General features: G+C 44.2%; 1 protein-coding gene across 15 annotated transcripts in view; it reads left to right on the top strand.

Annotated features, from left to right (window-relative positions):
• Positions 1 to 14445, top strand: part of BLTP1 (bridge-like lipid transfer protein family member 1) — a 1831302-nt gene that overhangs the window by 53357 nt on the left and 1763500 nt on the right. For all 15 annotated transcript variants that reach the window (XM_086962202.1, XM_086962209.1, XM_086962198.1 and 12 more), the window contains exon 2: positions 728 to 816. The gene's annotated coding sequence lies outside the window, so the exon portion shown is untranslated. The remainder of the gene's footprint in view (positions 1 to 727; positions 817 to 14445) is intronic.

The following is a 14445-nucleotide window of genomic DNA, read 5'->3' as shown; positions in this document are numbered from 1 at the left end:
AGATAGAACAATTCTCTATTTCGGGTGAGTGCTCATGATTTCGTTCTTTCAATATGACTCAGTGAAAATTACCCATAATTACAAGGTATTGCTCCTTAAGATGTATTTGGTGATTTATTTTAGTGAACCACGAATTGGGCATATTCTGGAAATAATTGTCCTGTATCTTGGCTGTGTCTACACGTGCGATTAGAATTACGACATGTTCATGTGGAATTCAGCAGTATTTTATTAGATGAGTGTCCATTAATATAGTTTGTGCACAAGATTAAGGGCAATCTTTTTCTCTTCCTAGGTGCATAGCCAGATTGCCGCAGTCCTTATGAGATCCGAAAATTTATGTATGGGTTGAAGTTGAAATGTTAATTACCCACCCTTGTTTGTAAATTAATTTGTAGAAAACCTCAAGGAGACTTGAAGGATTCATGGGGTGTATAGAATGTGAGCAACAACATTCTCTATCTCTTCCAATTGTGGTGCACATTCCCAACTTTAGAGCCTAAGCATGTTTGTGTGCAGTTCAGGTGGTAAAATAGCTCCACAAAGTAAAACTATTTTTAGAGCGAGAAATGGGGAGAGGGTATGGGGGGTTGCAGCAGTCTAATTTCCCACAAATTGGTGGAAAATGTCACACATGGAAATGCACTGTTTTGTACTTTTATGTGTTTAATCCCCGCAGGTTTTGTACTCCCATTGATGCAGCCAATAATGTTTTCTTCCCTTTCAGTGACCAGGACAGGAACATGTTGCTGCTTCGAGTGCCCCTTACTGTCTTCCATCCAAAGCAAAATGTACATCACAGCATGATGGAGTAAAGTAAGTTTGATTGTTTTTACTTTGAGGAGACTAGTTGGGTGTCTAGCTTTTTTAAAATTACTTATTTATTCCCATTCTTACTCAAAGACGTGGCCCTGCTTCCCATAGCTAGGCACCCAACTCATGTGATTTGTCACTTACTCCTTGCTAAGTCCTACCCACCTGTGGATAGGACTACAGAGCAGTGGGCTGTTCGCACATACTGTTTTCTTTGGTGCCCATCTTTGAACTAGCTGTTCTTAAGAGGGATTCCTGGTAGTGGTGTGGGTGGTAATCTTGCTCCTTTTCAGGAGGGAGTCGGTGGTGGTTATGTGGGAGCTTTTGCTTGTCTTTGTCTCTGACCCTTTGTACAGGAAGATGGAGGCAGACTTGAAGAAGTACTATTTTGGTTTGAGTCTGTTTCTGAGGGTGAGATTGACACTGTTTAGGGTGATTTTCTGCCCCCAACTATCTATCCAGACCAATTGCAGAGCTTGCTGAGTTTGCAGAGCTTGGATGTGCACCGGGCAAGGCCTTTCTCTCCACCTTTGTATTACTCAAGCTTTGAATGCAAAACAGGGCAGAGGGCTTTCTTGGGTGATTACTATTACAGATACCATATTGATTGAACAGAGTGAAACAGCTCTGTGTGACTCCAGGGAACTCTTGTTGAGGAGTTTTCCAATAAACTGATTTTGTTATATGGAATTTATCTCTAATGGAAGTGTTATTATTTTACAAAGTTTATGAATTGTGTTTGATTCATTTGATTCCTATTCAGGATTATGAGGCTGTCAGACATCTGCACTATTTGATGTTTTTATTGTTGAATATATTTGGATGCTGATTTATTGATTTTGTCCGATCATAAGACTCAATCCATAAGTAACAAGCATTTACAATGCAACGGTCTCGCCTTTGCAAAAGTTAGCGCTTTTGGCATTGTAAATGACAAATGTTTTATTTATGTGTTGGTTTTGGAAACAGATAAAGATATATAGAGAGTGAGTAGTAGAGAGTGAGTAGTAGAGAGTGAGTAGTAGAGAGAGTAGTAGAGAGAGTAGTAGAGAGAGTAGTAGAGAGTAGTAGTGAGTAGTAGAGTGTGTAGTAGAGAGTAGTGAGTGTGTAGTAGAGAGTAGTGAGTGTGTAGTAGAGAGTGTGTAGTAGAGAGTGTGTAGTAGAGAGTGTGTAGTAGAGAGTGTGTAGTAGAGAGTGTGTAGTAGAGACTAGTGAGTGTGTAGTAGAGTGGTGAGTGTGTAGTAGAGTGTGTAGTAGAGTGTGTAGGAGAATGTGTAGTAGGGAGTGTAGTAGAGTGTGTAGTAGAGAGTGTGTAGTAGAGAGTAGTGAGTGTGTAGTAGAGAGTGTGTAATACAGAATGTGAAGTAGAGAGATTGAAGTAGAGAGATTGAAGTAGAGAGATTGAATTAGAGAGATTGAAGTAGAGAGATTGAAGTAGAGAGATTGAATTAGAGAGATTGAGGTAGAGAGATTGAAGTAGAGAGATTGAAGTAGAGAGTGTGGAGTAGAGAGTGTGGAGTAGAGAGTGGAGAGTCTGTAGTAGAGTGTAGTAGAAAGTAGTGAGTGTGTAGTAGAGTAGTAGAGAATGTGTAGTAGAGTAGTAGAGAGTAGTAGAGGGTGTGTAGTAGAGTGTGTAGCAGAGTGTGTAGTAGAGTGTAGTAGAGTGTGTAGTAGAGTGTGTAGTAGAGTGTAGTAGAGTGTGTAGTAGAGTGTGTAGTAGAGTGTGTAGTAGAGAGTGTGTAGTAGAGAGTGTGTAATGTAGAGTGTGTAATGTAGAGTGTGTAATGTAGAGTGTGTAATGTAGAGTGTGTAATGTAGAGTGTGTAATGTAGAGTGTGTAGTAGAGTGTGTAGTAGAGTGTGTAGTAGAGTGTGTAGTAAGTAGTGACTGTAGTAGATAGTGTGTAGTAGAGAGTGTCTAGTATAGAGTGTGTCGAAGAGAGTAGTGGCTGTAGTAGTGAGTGTGTAGTGAGTGTGTAGTAGAGTGTGTAGTAGAGAGTAGTGACTGTAGTAGAGAGTGTGTAGTAGTGTAGTAGAGAGTAGTGACTGTAGTAGAGTGTGTAGTACAGTGTGTAGTAGAGAGTAGTGACTGTAGTAGATAGTGTGTAGTAGAGAGTGTCTAGTATAGAGTGTGTCGAAGAGAGTAGTGGCTGTAGTAGTGAGTGTGTAGTGAGTGTGTAGTAGAGAGTAGTGACTGTAGTAGAGAGTGTGTAGTAGTGTGTAGTAGAGAGTAGTGACTGTAGTAGAGTGTGTAGTACAGTGTGTAGTAGAGAGTAGCGACTGTAGTAGAGAGTGTGTAGTAGAGAGTGTGTAGTAGAGTGTAGTAGAGAGTAGAGTGCGTAGCAGAGAGTAGTGACTGTAGTAGAGAGTGTGTAGCAGAATGTGTAGTAGAGAGTAGTGACTGTAGTAGGGAGTGTGTAGTAGAGAGTAGTGACTGTAGTAGAGAGTGTGTAGTAGAGAGTGTGTAGTAGAGAGTGTGCAGTGATTTGAGTTTTACATCAAATTAAAAACGGGAACGGAACAAACTCATCCTATACATTATTGTGGTAGGTGCCCACGCATATAGGGTTAAATGATGCGTTAGATGCCACAGGTCCCACCAACACGCTTCCTTTATGATAGGAGAATGCCCAACATCGCGGAGATTTGCTCTCTGCTCTTCCCGGATATTTGTATTTTCAAATGTATAATGTTATCCTGCTAAACGAAGACGATGCTCAAACTATAAAAGAAGAGGGTTTCACAGATATGTTAGTCCTTCCGGGCAAACGAAATGACCCAAAGAAAGATTAAGTGACAGTTTAGAGCTCCAAGTGAGTCTTAATAAAATCAGTGTCTGGAACGCATAGCATCAAAAAACGAGCGGGGCATCAAACTGCAGTGTCATTCAATCAAAGCTTCAAGGCTTCTGAGCGCTAGCCGAGAATTATTTTTTGTGAAGCACTAATCATTGTGGAAGGTGCCCCTGCTATCCCAGATGTGAGAAGTCTGTCTGATATGAAAATAAGCAGTATTTGGAATGAATGTATTTGGCAGGGGGAAGGTGGGGCGGCGCAAGACCGTACTGACGAGTGAACAGGAGCCATTTTGTACCGAGTGATTCTGCCTGTGTGCATGTAGACAAACCAGGCAGCAGCATGAGCATGTGATTCGGTAAAATAACAAGCATTTACAATGCAATGGTTTTGCCTTTGTTAAAGTTAGAGCTATTGGCATTGCTCTTGACACTCTGAAGCTCCACTCTGCACTCTGAAGCTCCACTCTGCACTCTGAAGCTCCACTCTGCACTCTGAAGCTCCACTCTGCACTCTGAAGCTCCACTCTGCACTCTGAAGCTCCACTCTGCACTCTGAAGCTCCACTCTGAAGCTCCACTCTGAAGCTCCACTCTGAAGCTCCACTCTGAAGCTCCACTCTGAAGCTCCACTCTGAAGCTCCACTCTGCACTCTGAAGCTCCGCTCTGCACTCTGAAGCTCCACTCTGAAGCTCTACTCTGCACTCTGAAGCTCCACTCTGAAGCTCCACTCTGCACTCTGAAGCTCCACTCTGAAGCTCCACTCTGCACTCTGAAGCTCCACTCTGAAGCTCCACTCTGAAGCTCCCCTCTGAAGCTCCCCTCTGAAGCTCCCCTCTGAAGCTCCCCTCTGAAGCTCCACTCTGAAGCTCCACTCTGAAGCTCCACTCTGAAGCTCCACTCTGAAGCTCCACTCTGAAGCTCCACTCTGAAGCTCCACTCTGCACTCTGAAGCTCCACTCTGAAGCTCCACTCTGCACTCTGAAGCTCCACTCTGCACTCTGAAGCTCCACTCTGAAGCTCCACTCTGAAGCTCCACTCTGAAGCTCCACTCTGAAGCTCCACTCTGAAGCTCCACTCTGAAGCTCCACTCTGAAGCTCCACTCTGAAGCTCCACTCTGAAGCTCCACTCTGAAGCTCCACTCTGAAGCTCCACTCTGCACTCTGAAGCTCCACTCTGAAGCTCCACTCTGCACTCTGAAGCTCCACTCTGAAGCTCCACTCTGCACTCTGAAGCTCCACTCTGAAGCTCCACTCTGCACTCTGAAGCTCCACTCTGAAGCTCCACTCTGAAGCTCCCCTCTGAAGCTCCCCTCTGAAGCTCCCCTCTGAAGCTCCCCTCTGAAGCTCCCCTCTGAAGCTCCCCTCTGAAGCTCCACTCTGAAGCTCCACTCTGCACTCTGAAGCTCCACTCTGAAGCTCCACTCTGCACTCTGAAGCTCCACTCTGAAGCTCCACTCTGAAGCTCCACTCTGAAGCTCCACTCTGAAGCTCCACTCTGAAGCTCCACTCTGAAGCTCCACTCTGAACGGTCAGACTCCAAAAAATCGGCCCTAATCACAATAGTATTATTTCACCTGCGTGAATATAAGTCTTTGAAATTCTGGCCAGTGGTAATACACACAAGTAATATAAAATTGTTGTTCCAAAGAGCATTAAATGGAAATAAAACAAGTACCAGACCCATTGACGCCTGCACCTTAAAAGCGAAACTGACTGAAGCAAGCGCCCGGGCCACGTTGAAAAAAAAAGCCACACACATTAGATGCAGTCAAGGCGCGCTCACGAACTCAGAAGGCCATCCACATGAACAACTACCAGACACATTGACGCCTGCACTTTGAAATGAAACAAAGTGAAACTGACTAAAGGAAGCGCACGGCCCATTAGATGCAGTCAAGGCGCGCTCACAAGGTCAAATCTCCAAAGGAGAAGCTCGTGACAGCCTGACTACAGCAGAAAAAGCTCGTAACAGTCTGATGTCCACAATATTCTCAGAAAAGTGGCAACATAAGTTGTCTCGCATAGACAGCAAAAGCTTCGCTTTTGCTTTCGTCTAGGCGAGACCTAAAAAACCGACACATAATTACTAGGACCACGACTGAACACCCTGCACTATATCATGCATGTTCCAGCTACATCTCACTTCCTTTATTACTGATCAGTTCAACTATCCCCTACACTCCACTTCACAGCTTACACTAAGACTTGCACAAACACAAATGATACTGTAACACCAGCATCCCTACACACCAAATTTGTTGGCTTCTCCACACAATAACTTTTCTTCAGTGTTCCCACCAACTTTAGCCTTCCCACCCCTTAATCACCCTTCTTCTACCCTTATTGCATCATTCAGTACCCATGTTCTGCCAATCCACTGTCCCCAAGATCAGCTTGGCTCATTCTTTAATGACCTACAGTAACCTCTTGGATACCCAATCCCCTCTATGCAGTCCTTAAAAAGTGTCAGGACCCATGTCAGGAGGACACCTACGCTTGTACCGCCCATTGCCGCTGTCAGCGCAGCTAATTACAGTAGCAAAAAAAAAACTAACCATCGCACTCCTACATGTGTGACAGTTCTGGTTATTGCAGGCCCCCAAAGCTATAAGAATAGCTGTGGTGGTAGGTATTAGCAATTTGTAATGTATATTTAATCAATAAACAACTGTTGTGATGCTCTTCTCAGACTGTCATAAGTACTGGTGTTGACAATTAAGTCCTGGTGCCGAGCACCAGAAACCACTGGTTAAAATGAATCACTTCCTCTATTCCACTCATTATTTAAGATCAACTGAACAAAGCAATGACAAACAGAATATTCAATTTGCTCTTTAAACACTCTACAAAAAATATTCGCACCATCCTCTACAAATGTGCATGGACACCTACTCAATCTAATCTTAGTCTCTGAGACACTCGCATACTCTGCACCCACCATCAGCCCTTCTTCCTCTGACCATGTGATCATACAAGCTGGTCACCATTGCCACTCAAGGTACCCATAACAAATGTAAATCCTCCCCAAATATACTGACATCCATTTGATATCAAATTCAATGATCTTGCATGCTTGTTTAACTTCATCTCATTCACATTTCACAGGGACACACTGAGAATTACATTCAACTCCTGTTATACTCTCTCCAAAGCATTACTGTTGCCTCTCCTTGTTCGTGGCGGTCGATTACTCTCCAGTCTCATATGCCTGTCACGCACTCCCCCCTCAGTTGATAATTTTCCCATTTACTTCTCATAGACATTCAGCACCAGAACAAGTGTAGCAACAGTTCTGTTAAGGACACAGCCTACACTCAACCCACACTTCACACCGCCGCTCTTTAACGTCTTCTATACATCCCCTCCTAGTTAATTCTCAAGCCTTTCAACTCTTCTTCGGCACCATCTGATCCTTCAGCCCCAAACAATCAAACCTCTATTTCGAAGCTCTCATTCTGCTTTACATCTTGCTTTAATCACTGTTTCTTGTCTACAGTGTTCCTGTCGCTAATTTACTTTAAGAAAAAAACACTCCTGATCCTTCATTCTCAGCTACATATCGTCCTATCTCTCAAATTTTTTATTCCGAAATTCTTTCACACTTAATTTTTAGCTGTCTTATTTCCTACCTCTCTACTTGCACCTTACATGACCTTCTATGTGGATTCTGGGTGTTGCACACCACTGAAACAAGTATCCACCTTTGCAGTCTCAGCTTTCCAGAAGCAATTATTATTAGTTATCACATTCCTCAACCTCTCTCTAGCATTAATATGGTCAATCACCATAGCCGATCACGGAGTCCTTTCTAAACTGGTTCTTGTCATGTCTCTCTCATTGTTCATTCTGAGTCTCATGGTGCCTCTCATTCTCCACTTCTACATCGCTGCTGGCGGATAGCCCTCAAGGCTCAGTCCAGAGTGCCCTCTAGTCTCCTTTTACACATCATTTATTGCCTAACATTCTCACATCCTTCGTTTTTCTCCTATCATCTCTAAATGGACAGTACCTAAATCTTTTTAGGGCTCGCCTGCTGATGCGCTTGCGCATAGCTGGCGAAGCTCTATAGTGGCTTATCCAGAGTTTAAACACTGGCGATTACACTGGCGAATCCATGCAGTGCATGTGCGCTTTCTAGGTCATTGCGCAAGCGCAAACCCTAAAAAGCGCGTGCACAATGCCACCAGCCGCCTGCCTGCCTTCCTCGCATTACCACATCAAAGGCAGCCTCCCTCCCACAAGCTTCTCAGCGTGCGCTCTGCATTTCTCCTCCCGGCGCATTTCTCATCCCCTAATTATTCACGGGCGGCCGGCCGTACTTTTAGTTTCACGGCCGCCAGGCCGTGTCTCCTTTTATGCTCTCTGATGCTTGTTTTCTACAGTATTCGGACTCTGTCTATACTTTAATACACACTTTAGCTCCTTTTTCTTATCTCTTTTCTCCTCCCCCTCTCGCCAGCCACATTTCTCTGCTTCCCTCTGTACCCCTCCCTCCACCGGCTTTCCTTCTTTTTCTTTCCTCCCACATCTCTCCATCCCATTCCCTCCCCCTGCTGCTCTCTGTCTTATCTCCTCCCTCTTCCTTTATCTCCTCTTCCTCACCGGCACAGAAAGCTCTTGTGACCCGCAGTCCCTTCCCCCGCGCCCTCTCCCTCCTGTCGCCCTGATATCTATCACCAGTCCCCGCTGAGGTACTAGGTTTTTCAGAACCGGTACTAATCTGGTAACCCAGCGGTGTCAGGGCAACACCCAAAGACCCCGGATTCCCCTGTCTTGGCAAACAGAGACACGGGATACTTCTTGATGACGTCAAAGACCAAAGTTTATTGGTTGCAACCAGGGACAGAGGTCTACGAAGTACACACGGGTAGTTCGTCAGAGACTGCACACTTAGATAAACGGAGCTCGGTCTTTTATGCCGAAAATCATGCCTCAGGCAGCATTACAATTTACATTTGGTGCATACAAACTGACCAATAACAACATAGCATTTCAAAAGAAGCAAATGACGACAGACAAAGACAATCCCATTTTCCGTTGTCCAGCCCACCAAAAACGATCGCACACATGCTTGGTTTCCTGTTCGATCAGGCCGGACAAACCCACCATAAACCCTTCAACCCAGATCGATGATCAAGTCGTAAAGGAAAGGCAGAAACAGATGGAAAGGAGATAGAGAAGTGGGAACAGTGTGCCATAAACTCGGGTACGTCCTGCCCTTTGATCTTTATCAGACCAGCTGCTGAACAAGGAACTGGCTCAGCGGGATTCGCCCCAGGCAAGGAGTCAGTTCGGCCAGGTCAACCAGAAGTCAGCTAAGGCGTACGTGTCTCAAGGATTTCTCGGCCGCAGTCATCGGCCCTATGTTAGGGCAACCATACAAAATGGCTGCCGTATACAAAATGGAACCCGAAGGTTCAAACTAAACCCTTGAATATAGAGTGTTCTCCTATATCTATTCATACGAAAACACTCAGACACATTACACTCGCCATTTGCGGTCTGCCAAGACCAAAATCGTCCATTTCCGACGATCTTCATAAATCGGGTTCGGGACTATCGAACCCAATTCGGGACCACGGAACCACAGACCCTCCTTTTGCCCCATCATAGGCAATAAACCTAGACCCATTTTAATCTGAATCCAGATCTATGTTCATCAGGTCATCGATATGCTGCTGTAGCATCCTCCTATTACTAAGCATCTCTCTCTGGACAGGTTTCCATACACACAAAGTAGCACAAAGGCCACAAATAGCAGGAGCTCACTATACGCAGAGACAGAACATGAACAGGATTGCTAAGACCATACCAATAACCATCAAAATCTTCCAACCCCAAGTGGATATCAAACCCCATAACCATCCCATCAAAGACCAATCTCCTCTGTCCAGATGGACTGAATCGGAGATTTTGTGCAATTTGGAAATGGCCTGGTAGACCGATGGAGCGTTGTCTGGAATAAAAACGCAGCAGCTTGATTGAATCAATCTACAAACTCCACCTAGATCTGCTAGAATAACGTCTAACTGTATCAAATAAGGGGTTTTGTCCTACGTGGCCAGGCTGGACTATATACGTTTTTAAACAATACAAATGTGCCTGGTCTCGGGTTTGAAGCTGTTTTTTATTTTACAGCGAATCAGAAGCTTCTGTCTACTCTTAAAGCTTCTAAGATTGATTTAGTCTTTTCACAATGTTTTTTGTTGAACAGATACGAGTTTTAAACACAAACTTCAACAGAAAATGTTTCTAGCATTCAGTGAAAAACAATTATACACAAATTGAACAACATTTCAAATGCAACGTAAACAAAAATGCATATTTTAAACAATGTAAGGGAAAACAAGTTGATGGGGTACACCAGAATGATCTATCACAGTCCTATTGGCTGAATTTCTTTTGGCTATTTAGGACTGGGGTCACCATAGGCTTTTTATTTATTGAACTCAAGTCCCACAGCCTGGGACAAATTCTCGCCAAAGGCGTTAAAAATTTGTCCCAGGCTGTGGGACTTGAGTTCAATAAATAAAAAGCCTATGGTGACCCCAGTCCTAAATAGCCAAAAGAAATTCAGCCAATAGGACTGTGATAGATCATTCTGGTGTACCCCATCAACTTGTTTTCCCTTACATTGTTTAAAATATGCATTTTTGTTTACGTTGCATTTGAAATGTTGTTCAATTTGTGTATAATTGTTTTTCAGTGAATGCTAGAAACATTTTCTGTTGAAGTTTGTGTTTAAAACTCGTATCTGTTCAACAAAAAACATTGTGAAAAGACTAAATAAATCTTAGAAGCTTTAAGAGTAGACAGAAGCTTCTGATTCGCTGTAAAATAAAAAACAGAATAACGTCTAAGGCAACTCTTTCATGAAGCGTCATAAGTCTATCCGACTGGAGCTCAGCAGTCAAGTTACCAAGGGCACCGGCAGTCTCAACTATGGTGGACTCAACCACTCTCGTAAGCTGGCGAATATTCCTACTGTTAGCCATAGGTCCCCAAAACGGCAGAAAAACCTTAACGAAATCTCCCAATTCTTGACCTGACATCTCTAGCAACCCTCGTTTTATGGTAATCTGCCGCAGCTGTAAAAGTGGGAGGTAACCGAAAGGAAACAAAACATGTGCCCGAGAAGTCGGGGGGCAACCATGTATACGCTTTGTCATAGCAAACAAAGTAGGTACCCTTAGCAGCTAAGAACGCTGGGGTAGACTGAGACGGAAACACGTAAGTCTCAGCACAAACACTCTTCCCTAACCGAGCCTTCGGATTCTTACCGTTGCCCTGCAGACAATAGTAGCCTTTATGGGGCACTATCCAGATCGGTAGAGGACTTTTCGCTCGCTGGTTAATACTCAGACTAACTCCATATCCAGTGACGGTCCAACCACTATATGGTTGCCTCTCATCTTTCGGAATAGTCTCAACTGCATTAGTCCCTTTAATCATGTCGACTATGCCTTTAGCTAAAGGACTATTCTTCGGATTATCTTTCGGTGAGCGTAAGGGGTGGACTCTATGGGCATAGATAAACATGGTTCTGTAAGCTCGAATTGAACCATTTAAACTGAAGGGCAAGACTAGATAAGGAATACCTTTTATCAGTTGTATGAGGCATCAAACCACAAATCCAGCAGTTCGTTGTATTAATCACTAACTGATGCTGGAGCAAAAGTTGTATGAAGGAATTATTAGAAAATTCCAAACGTCTTACTACCTCATATTCGGGCAAAGGATGAAAAGAATGAGAAGAAATAGTAGGTGAAGGTGTAGGTTGCACAGTGGAATTAGACGTCATTTTAAAAACAAATGCTACATAACCAGCTATGAATACTACGAAACTCAATAGCAAAAACAAACATGGTATCAAAAAGCATTTCTTCGACATTATTTTGCATAGTCTTTTCCCAAAAGTCAGTGTCTGTACAGGTCTCTCCAACTCAAAGAAATCCATCCTAAACTAAATGTGCTGCCCGCGGTGGTTGGTTGATTCTGCTTGAGAGTGCCTCTACTGAACCCAGGAAGGCTGCCTTGGGCCAACAGAACCCTTGACCTAGTGTCTCAGGCCTACACTCCCAAGACTGGTAGCAACCGCGACCCTAGCAGCGAGAACCGGATGGCAGTTCAAGAAAAACAAAAATGAGTAGATCCTTGGTGGAGAGTTAACCTGCAAACAGTAAAAAAATCAACTTTATTAATATTTTTATTTGTCCGTAATTCTCGATCTCAGATTGTAGCGACCTCTTCCAGATTGTTCTTGATCAGTAAACAAAAGGTGAGGCTCTGTTGTGTCCAATCGCTCTGCAGGAGGTACTGATGCTTGTAAAATTTGATCTCTCTTCATTTCTGAGCTAGTTCCAATCAATCGAGCATCACTGAATGGCAAGAATCGCGGCACTGCTTCTGTCTCGGAGTCCGCAAGACCTTCCTGGACCCACTTGTCATAGGGCAAAGGCAAAGGTGCCTTTTTGGTGTGCGAGCCGTGGATCCAGTTTCGTTTTCCACGCACTCGCACCGCAGGTCTTGTAGACAAAAGGACCTGATAGGGCCCAGTCCAGCGGGGTTGCTCGTTCTTCACCCGCTGAAAATTCCGGACAAAAACCCAGGAGCCAGGTTCAAGGGAGTGACCAGGATCCTTTGTAGCTTGTGGAAGACTGTCGTATACCTGTTGGCGTAAAACACTCATTTTAGTTGTCAGTTCGCGCAAGTAATCAAGCAAAACAGGATGCTCGAGGTCACTAAACCTCGTCGGTCTTGGTACGTCCCAAATATTCGCCGGGCGACCAAACACCACTTCGTACGGACTCAAACACATTCGCGAGTGCACAGTCATTCGGGTGGACAAAAGTGCTAATGGCAGGGCGTCTGGCCATTGCAAACCAGTGCTTCCTTGAATTTTGGCCAACTTCAACTTAAGGGTGCCATTATAGCACTCAACTAAACCAGCTGATTGGGGGTGATTTGCAGCATGGAATTTCTGCTTAATCCCGAGGCCCTCACACACTCTCTTCATAACTTGACCCACAAATTCACTTCCGTTATCACTCCAAATAATTCTCGGCATTCCAAACCTCGGGAAAAATTATTTTATCAAACCTTTCGCTGTGGACAAAGCAGTATTGTCCTTAAGGGGGTAAGCTTCTACCCATCTAGAAAAGGAGCAAACAACCACTAACACATACTTCAAGTTGTTGCATCTCTCCATATGGATAAAATCTAGCTGCAAAGCCTCGAACGGATACGTAGGAGGAGCAAAATGACCAGCTGGTGTTGGAGTTCCCTTACCAGGATTATGCATCAAACACACCATACAGTTCTTAACTAAATTCTCTGCACATCTGGGGATTCCTACATTCTGCCAAACCGAAGCCAACAACTTGCAAATTCCTTTCACACTAATGTGTGCCATTCCATGAGCCATTGTAACAACTGGAAGCACATACGCATTAGGCAACAACCATCTCTGATGTTCTGACAAATCAGTCCAACAACCATTCGAGTCCAATCTACCCTTACTCTCTCTCTCCATTCATCCAACTCTTTCTCTGTAGCCTCACTCTGAATAGTTTTCACGCTCTCAATGGTGTCTTCACACATACTCTTCTCTGGAACCCATCTCGCCGGACCCACAACATACATTCGACTCATCAGGTTCCTAGCAGTTTCTTTCGCAACTTCATCCGCAAACGCATTACCACGACCAACGTCATCCGTAACCTTTTTATGGGCACTGCATTTCACGATCGCTATTTGCAAAGGTAACGTAAGAGATTCAAGGAGTTCATTCACCAGTTGTCCATGCTGGATCTTCGTCCCATGCGATGTCAAAAACCCACGTTCACGCCACAATCGTCCAAAACTATGAACCACACCAAACGCATACTGACTATCCGTATACACATTCACTCGTTTCCCTTTTGCTAACACACACGCTCTTGTAAGTGCAATCAATTCTGCCGCTTGTGCGGAGTTATGTGGGATACGTGCAGCTTCAACGACCGTATGCAAAGTCGTCACAGCATATGCTGCAGTCGTATCACCATTCGGCAATTTAAAACACGAACCATCAACCCACAAAGCATCATCACAATCAGGAAGAGGAGTATCCCTCAAGTCTATTCTCCCTTTCGTCTCTTCTTCTGTTTTTAGAAAACAATCGTGTTCCTCTTCACTATCCTCATCTGTCTGAAGCGAAATCGGCAACAACATGGCCGGATTCAAGGTATTGCACCTCTTGATGTGCACATGGCTCGCTAACAACGTAAGTTCATACCCTGACAACCGAGCACTAGTTAAGTGCTGTGTCTTTGTACGATTTAGCAAGGTATCCACTGCATGTGGAACCATGACCACTAACGTATTATCCATAACCAAACCCGCAGATTGTCGAATGGAAACAGCCGCTGCCGCTGTGGCTCTCAAGCAACTCCGCAACGCTCTGGCTACAGGATCTAAAGTTGAAGAAAAGTACGCACATGGGCGTTGCTTCCCGCCAAACTGCTAAGTCAAAACCGATAATGCACATCCCTCTCTCTCATGGACATACAATGTGAAAGGCTTACTGTAGTCGGGAGTACCCAACACAGGAGCCGAACACAACGCATTGCGTAATTCAGAAAAACTCTTTTGACACTCGTCAGTCCAAGGAATAGGATTTGGAGTATCCTTAACCGTAATAGCTATCAAAGGCTTCGCTAGAAGAGAAAAATTAGGGATCCACTGTCTACAGTAAGACGTAATACCCAAAAACGCACGTACTTCTCTCTGCGTCTTAGGAACACTCATTTTCACAATAGCTTGAATTCTTTCTGGGGTCAGTTTCCTTCCCTCCTT

The sequence above is a fragment of the Lissotriton vulgaris genome, chromosome 3_1 (genome assembly GCF_964263255.1).
Source record: "Lissotriton vulgaris chromosome 3_1, aLisVul1.2, whole genome shotgun sequence".
NCBI lineage: Eukaryota > Metazoa > Chordata > Amphibia > Caudata > Salamandridae > Lissotriton > Lissotriton vulgaris.
This window is presented reverse-complemented; position numbering and strand designations above follow the sequence as displayed.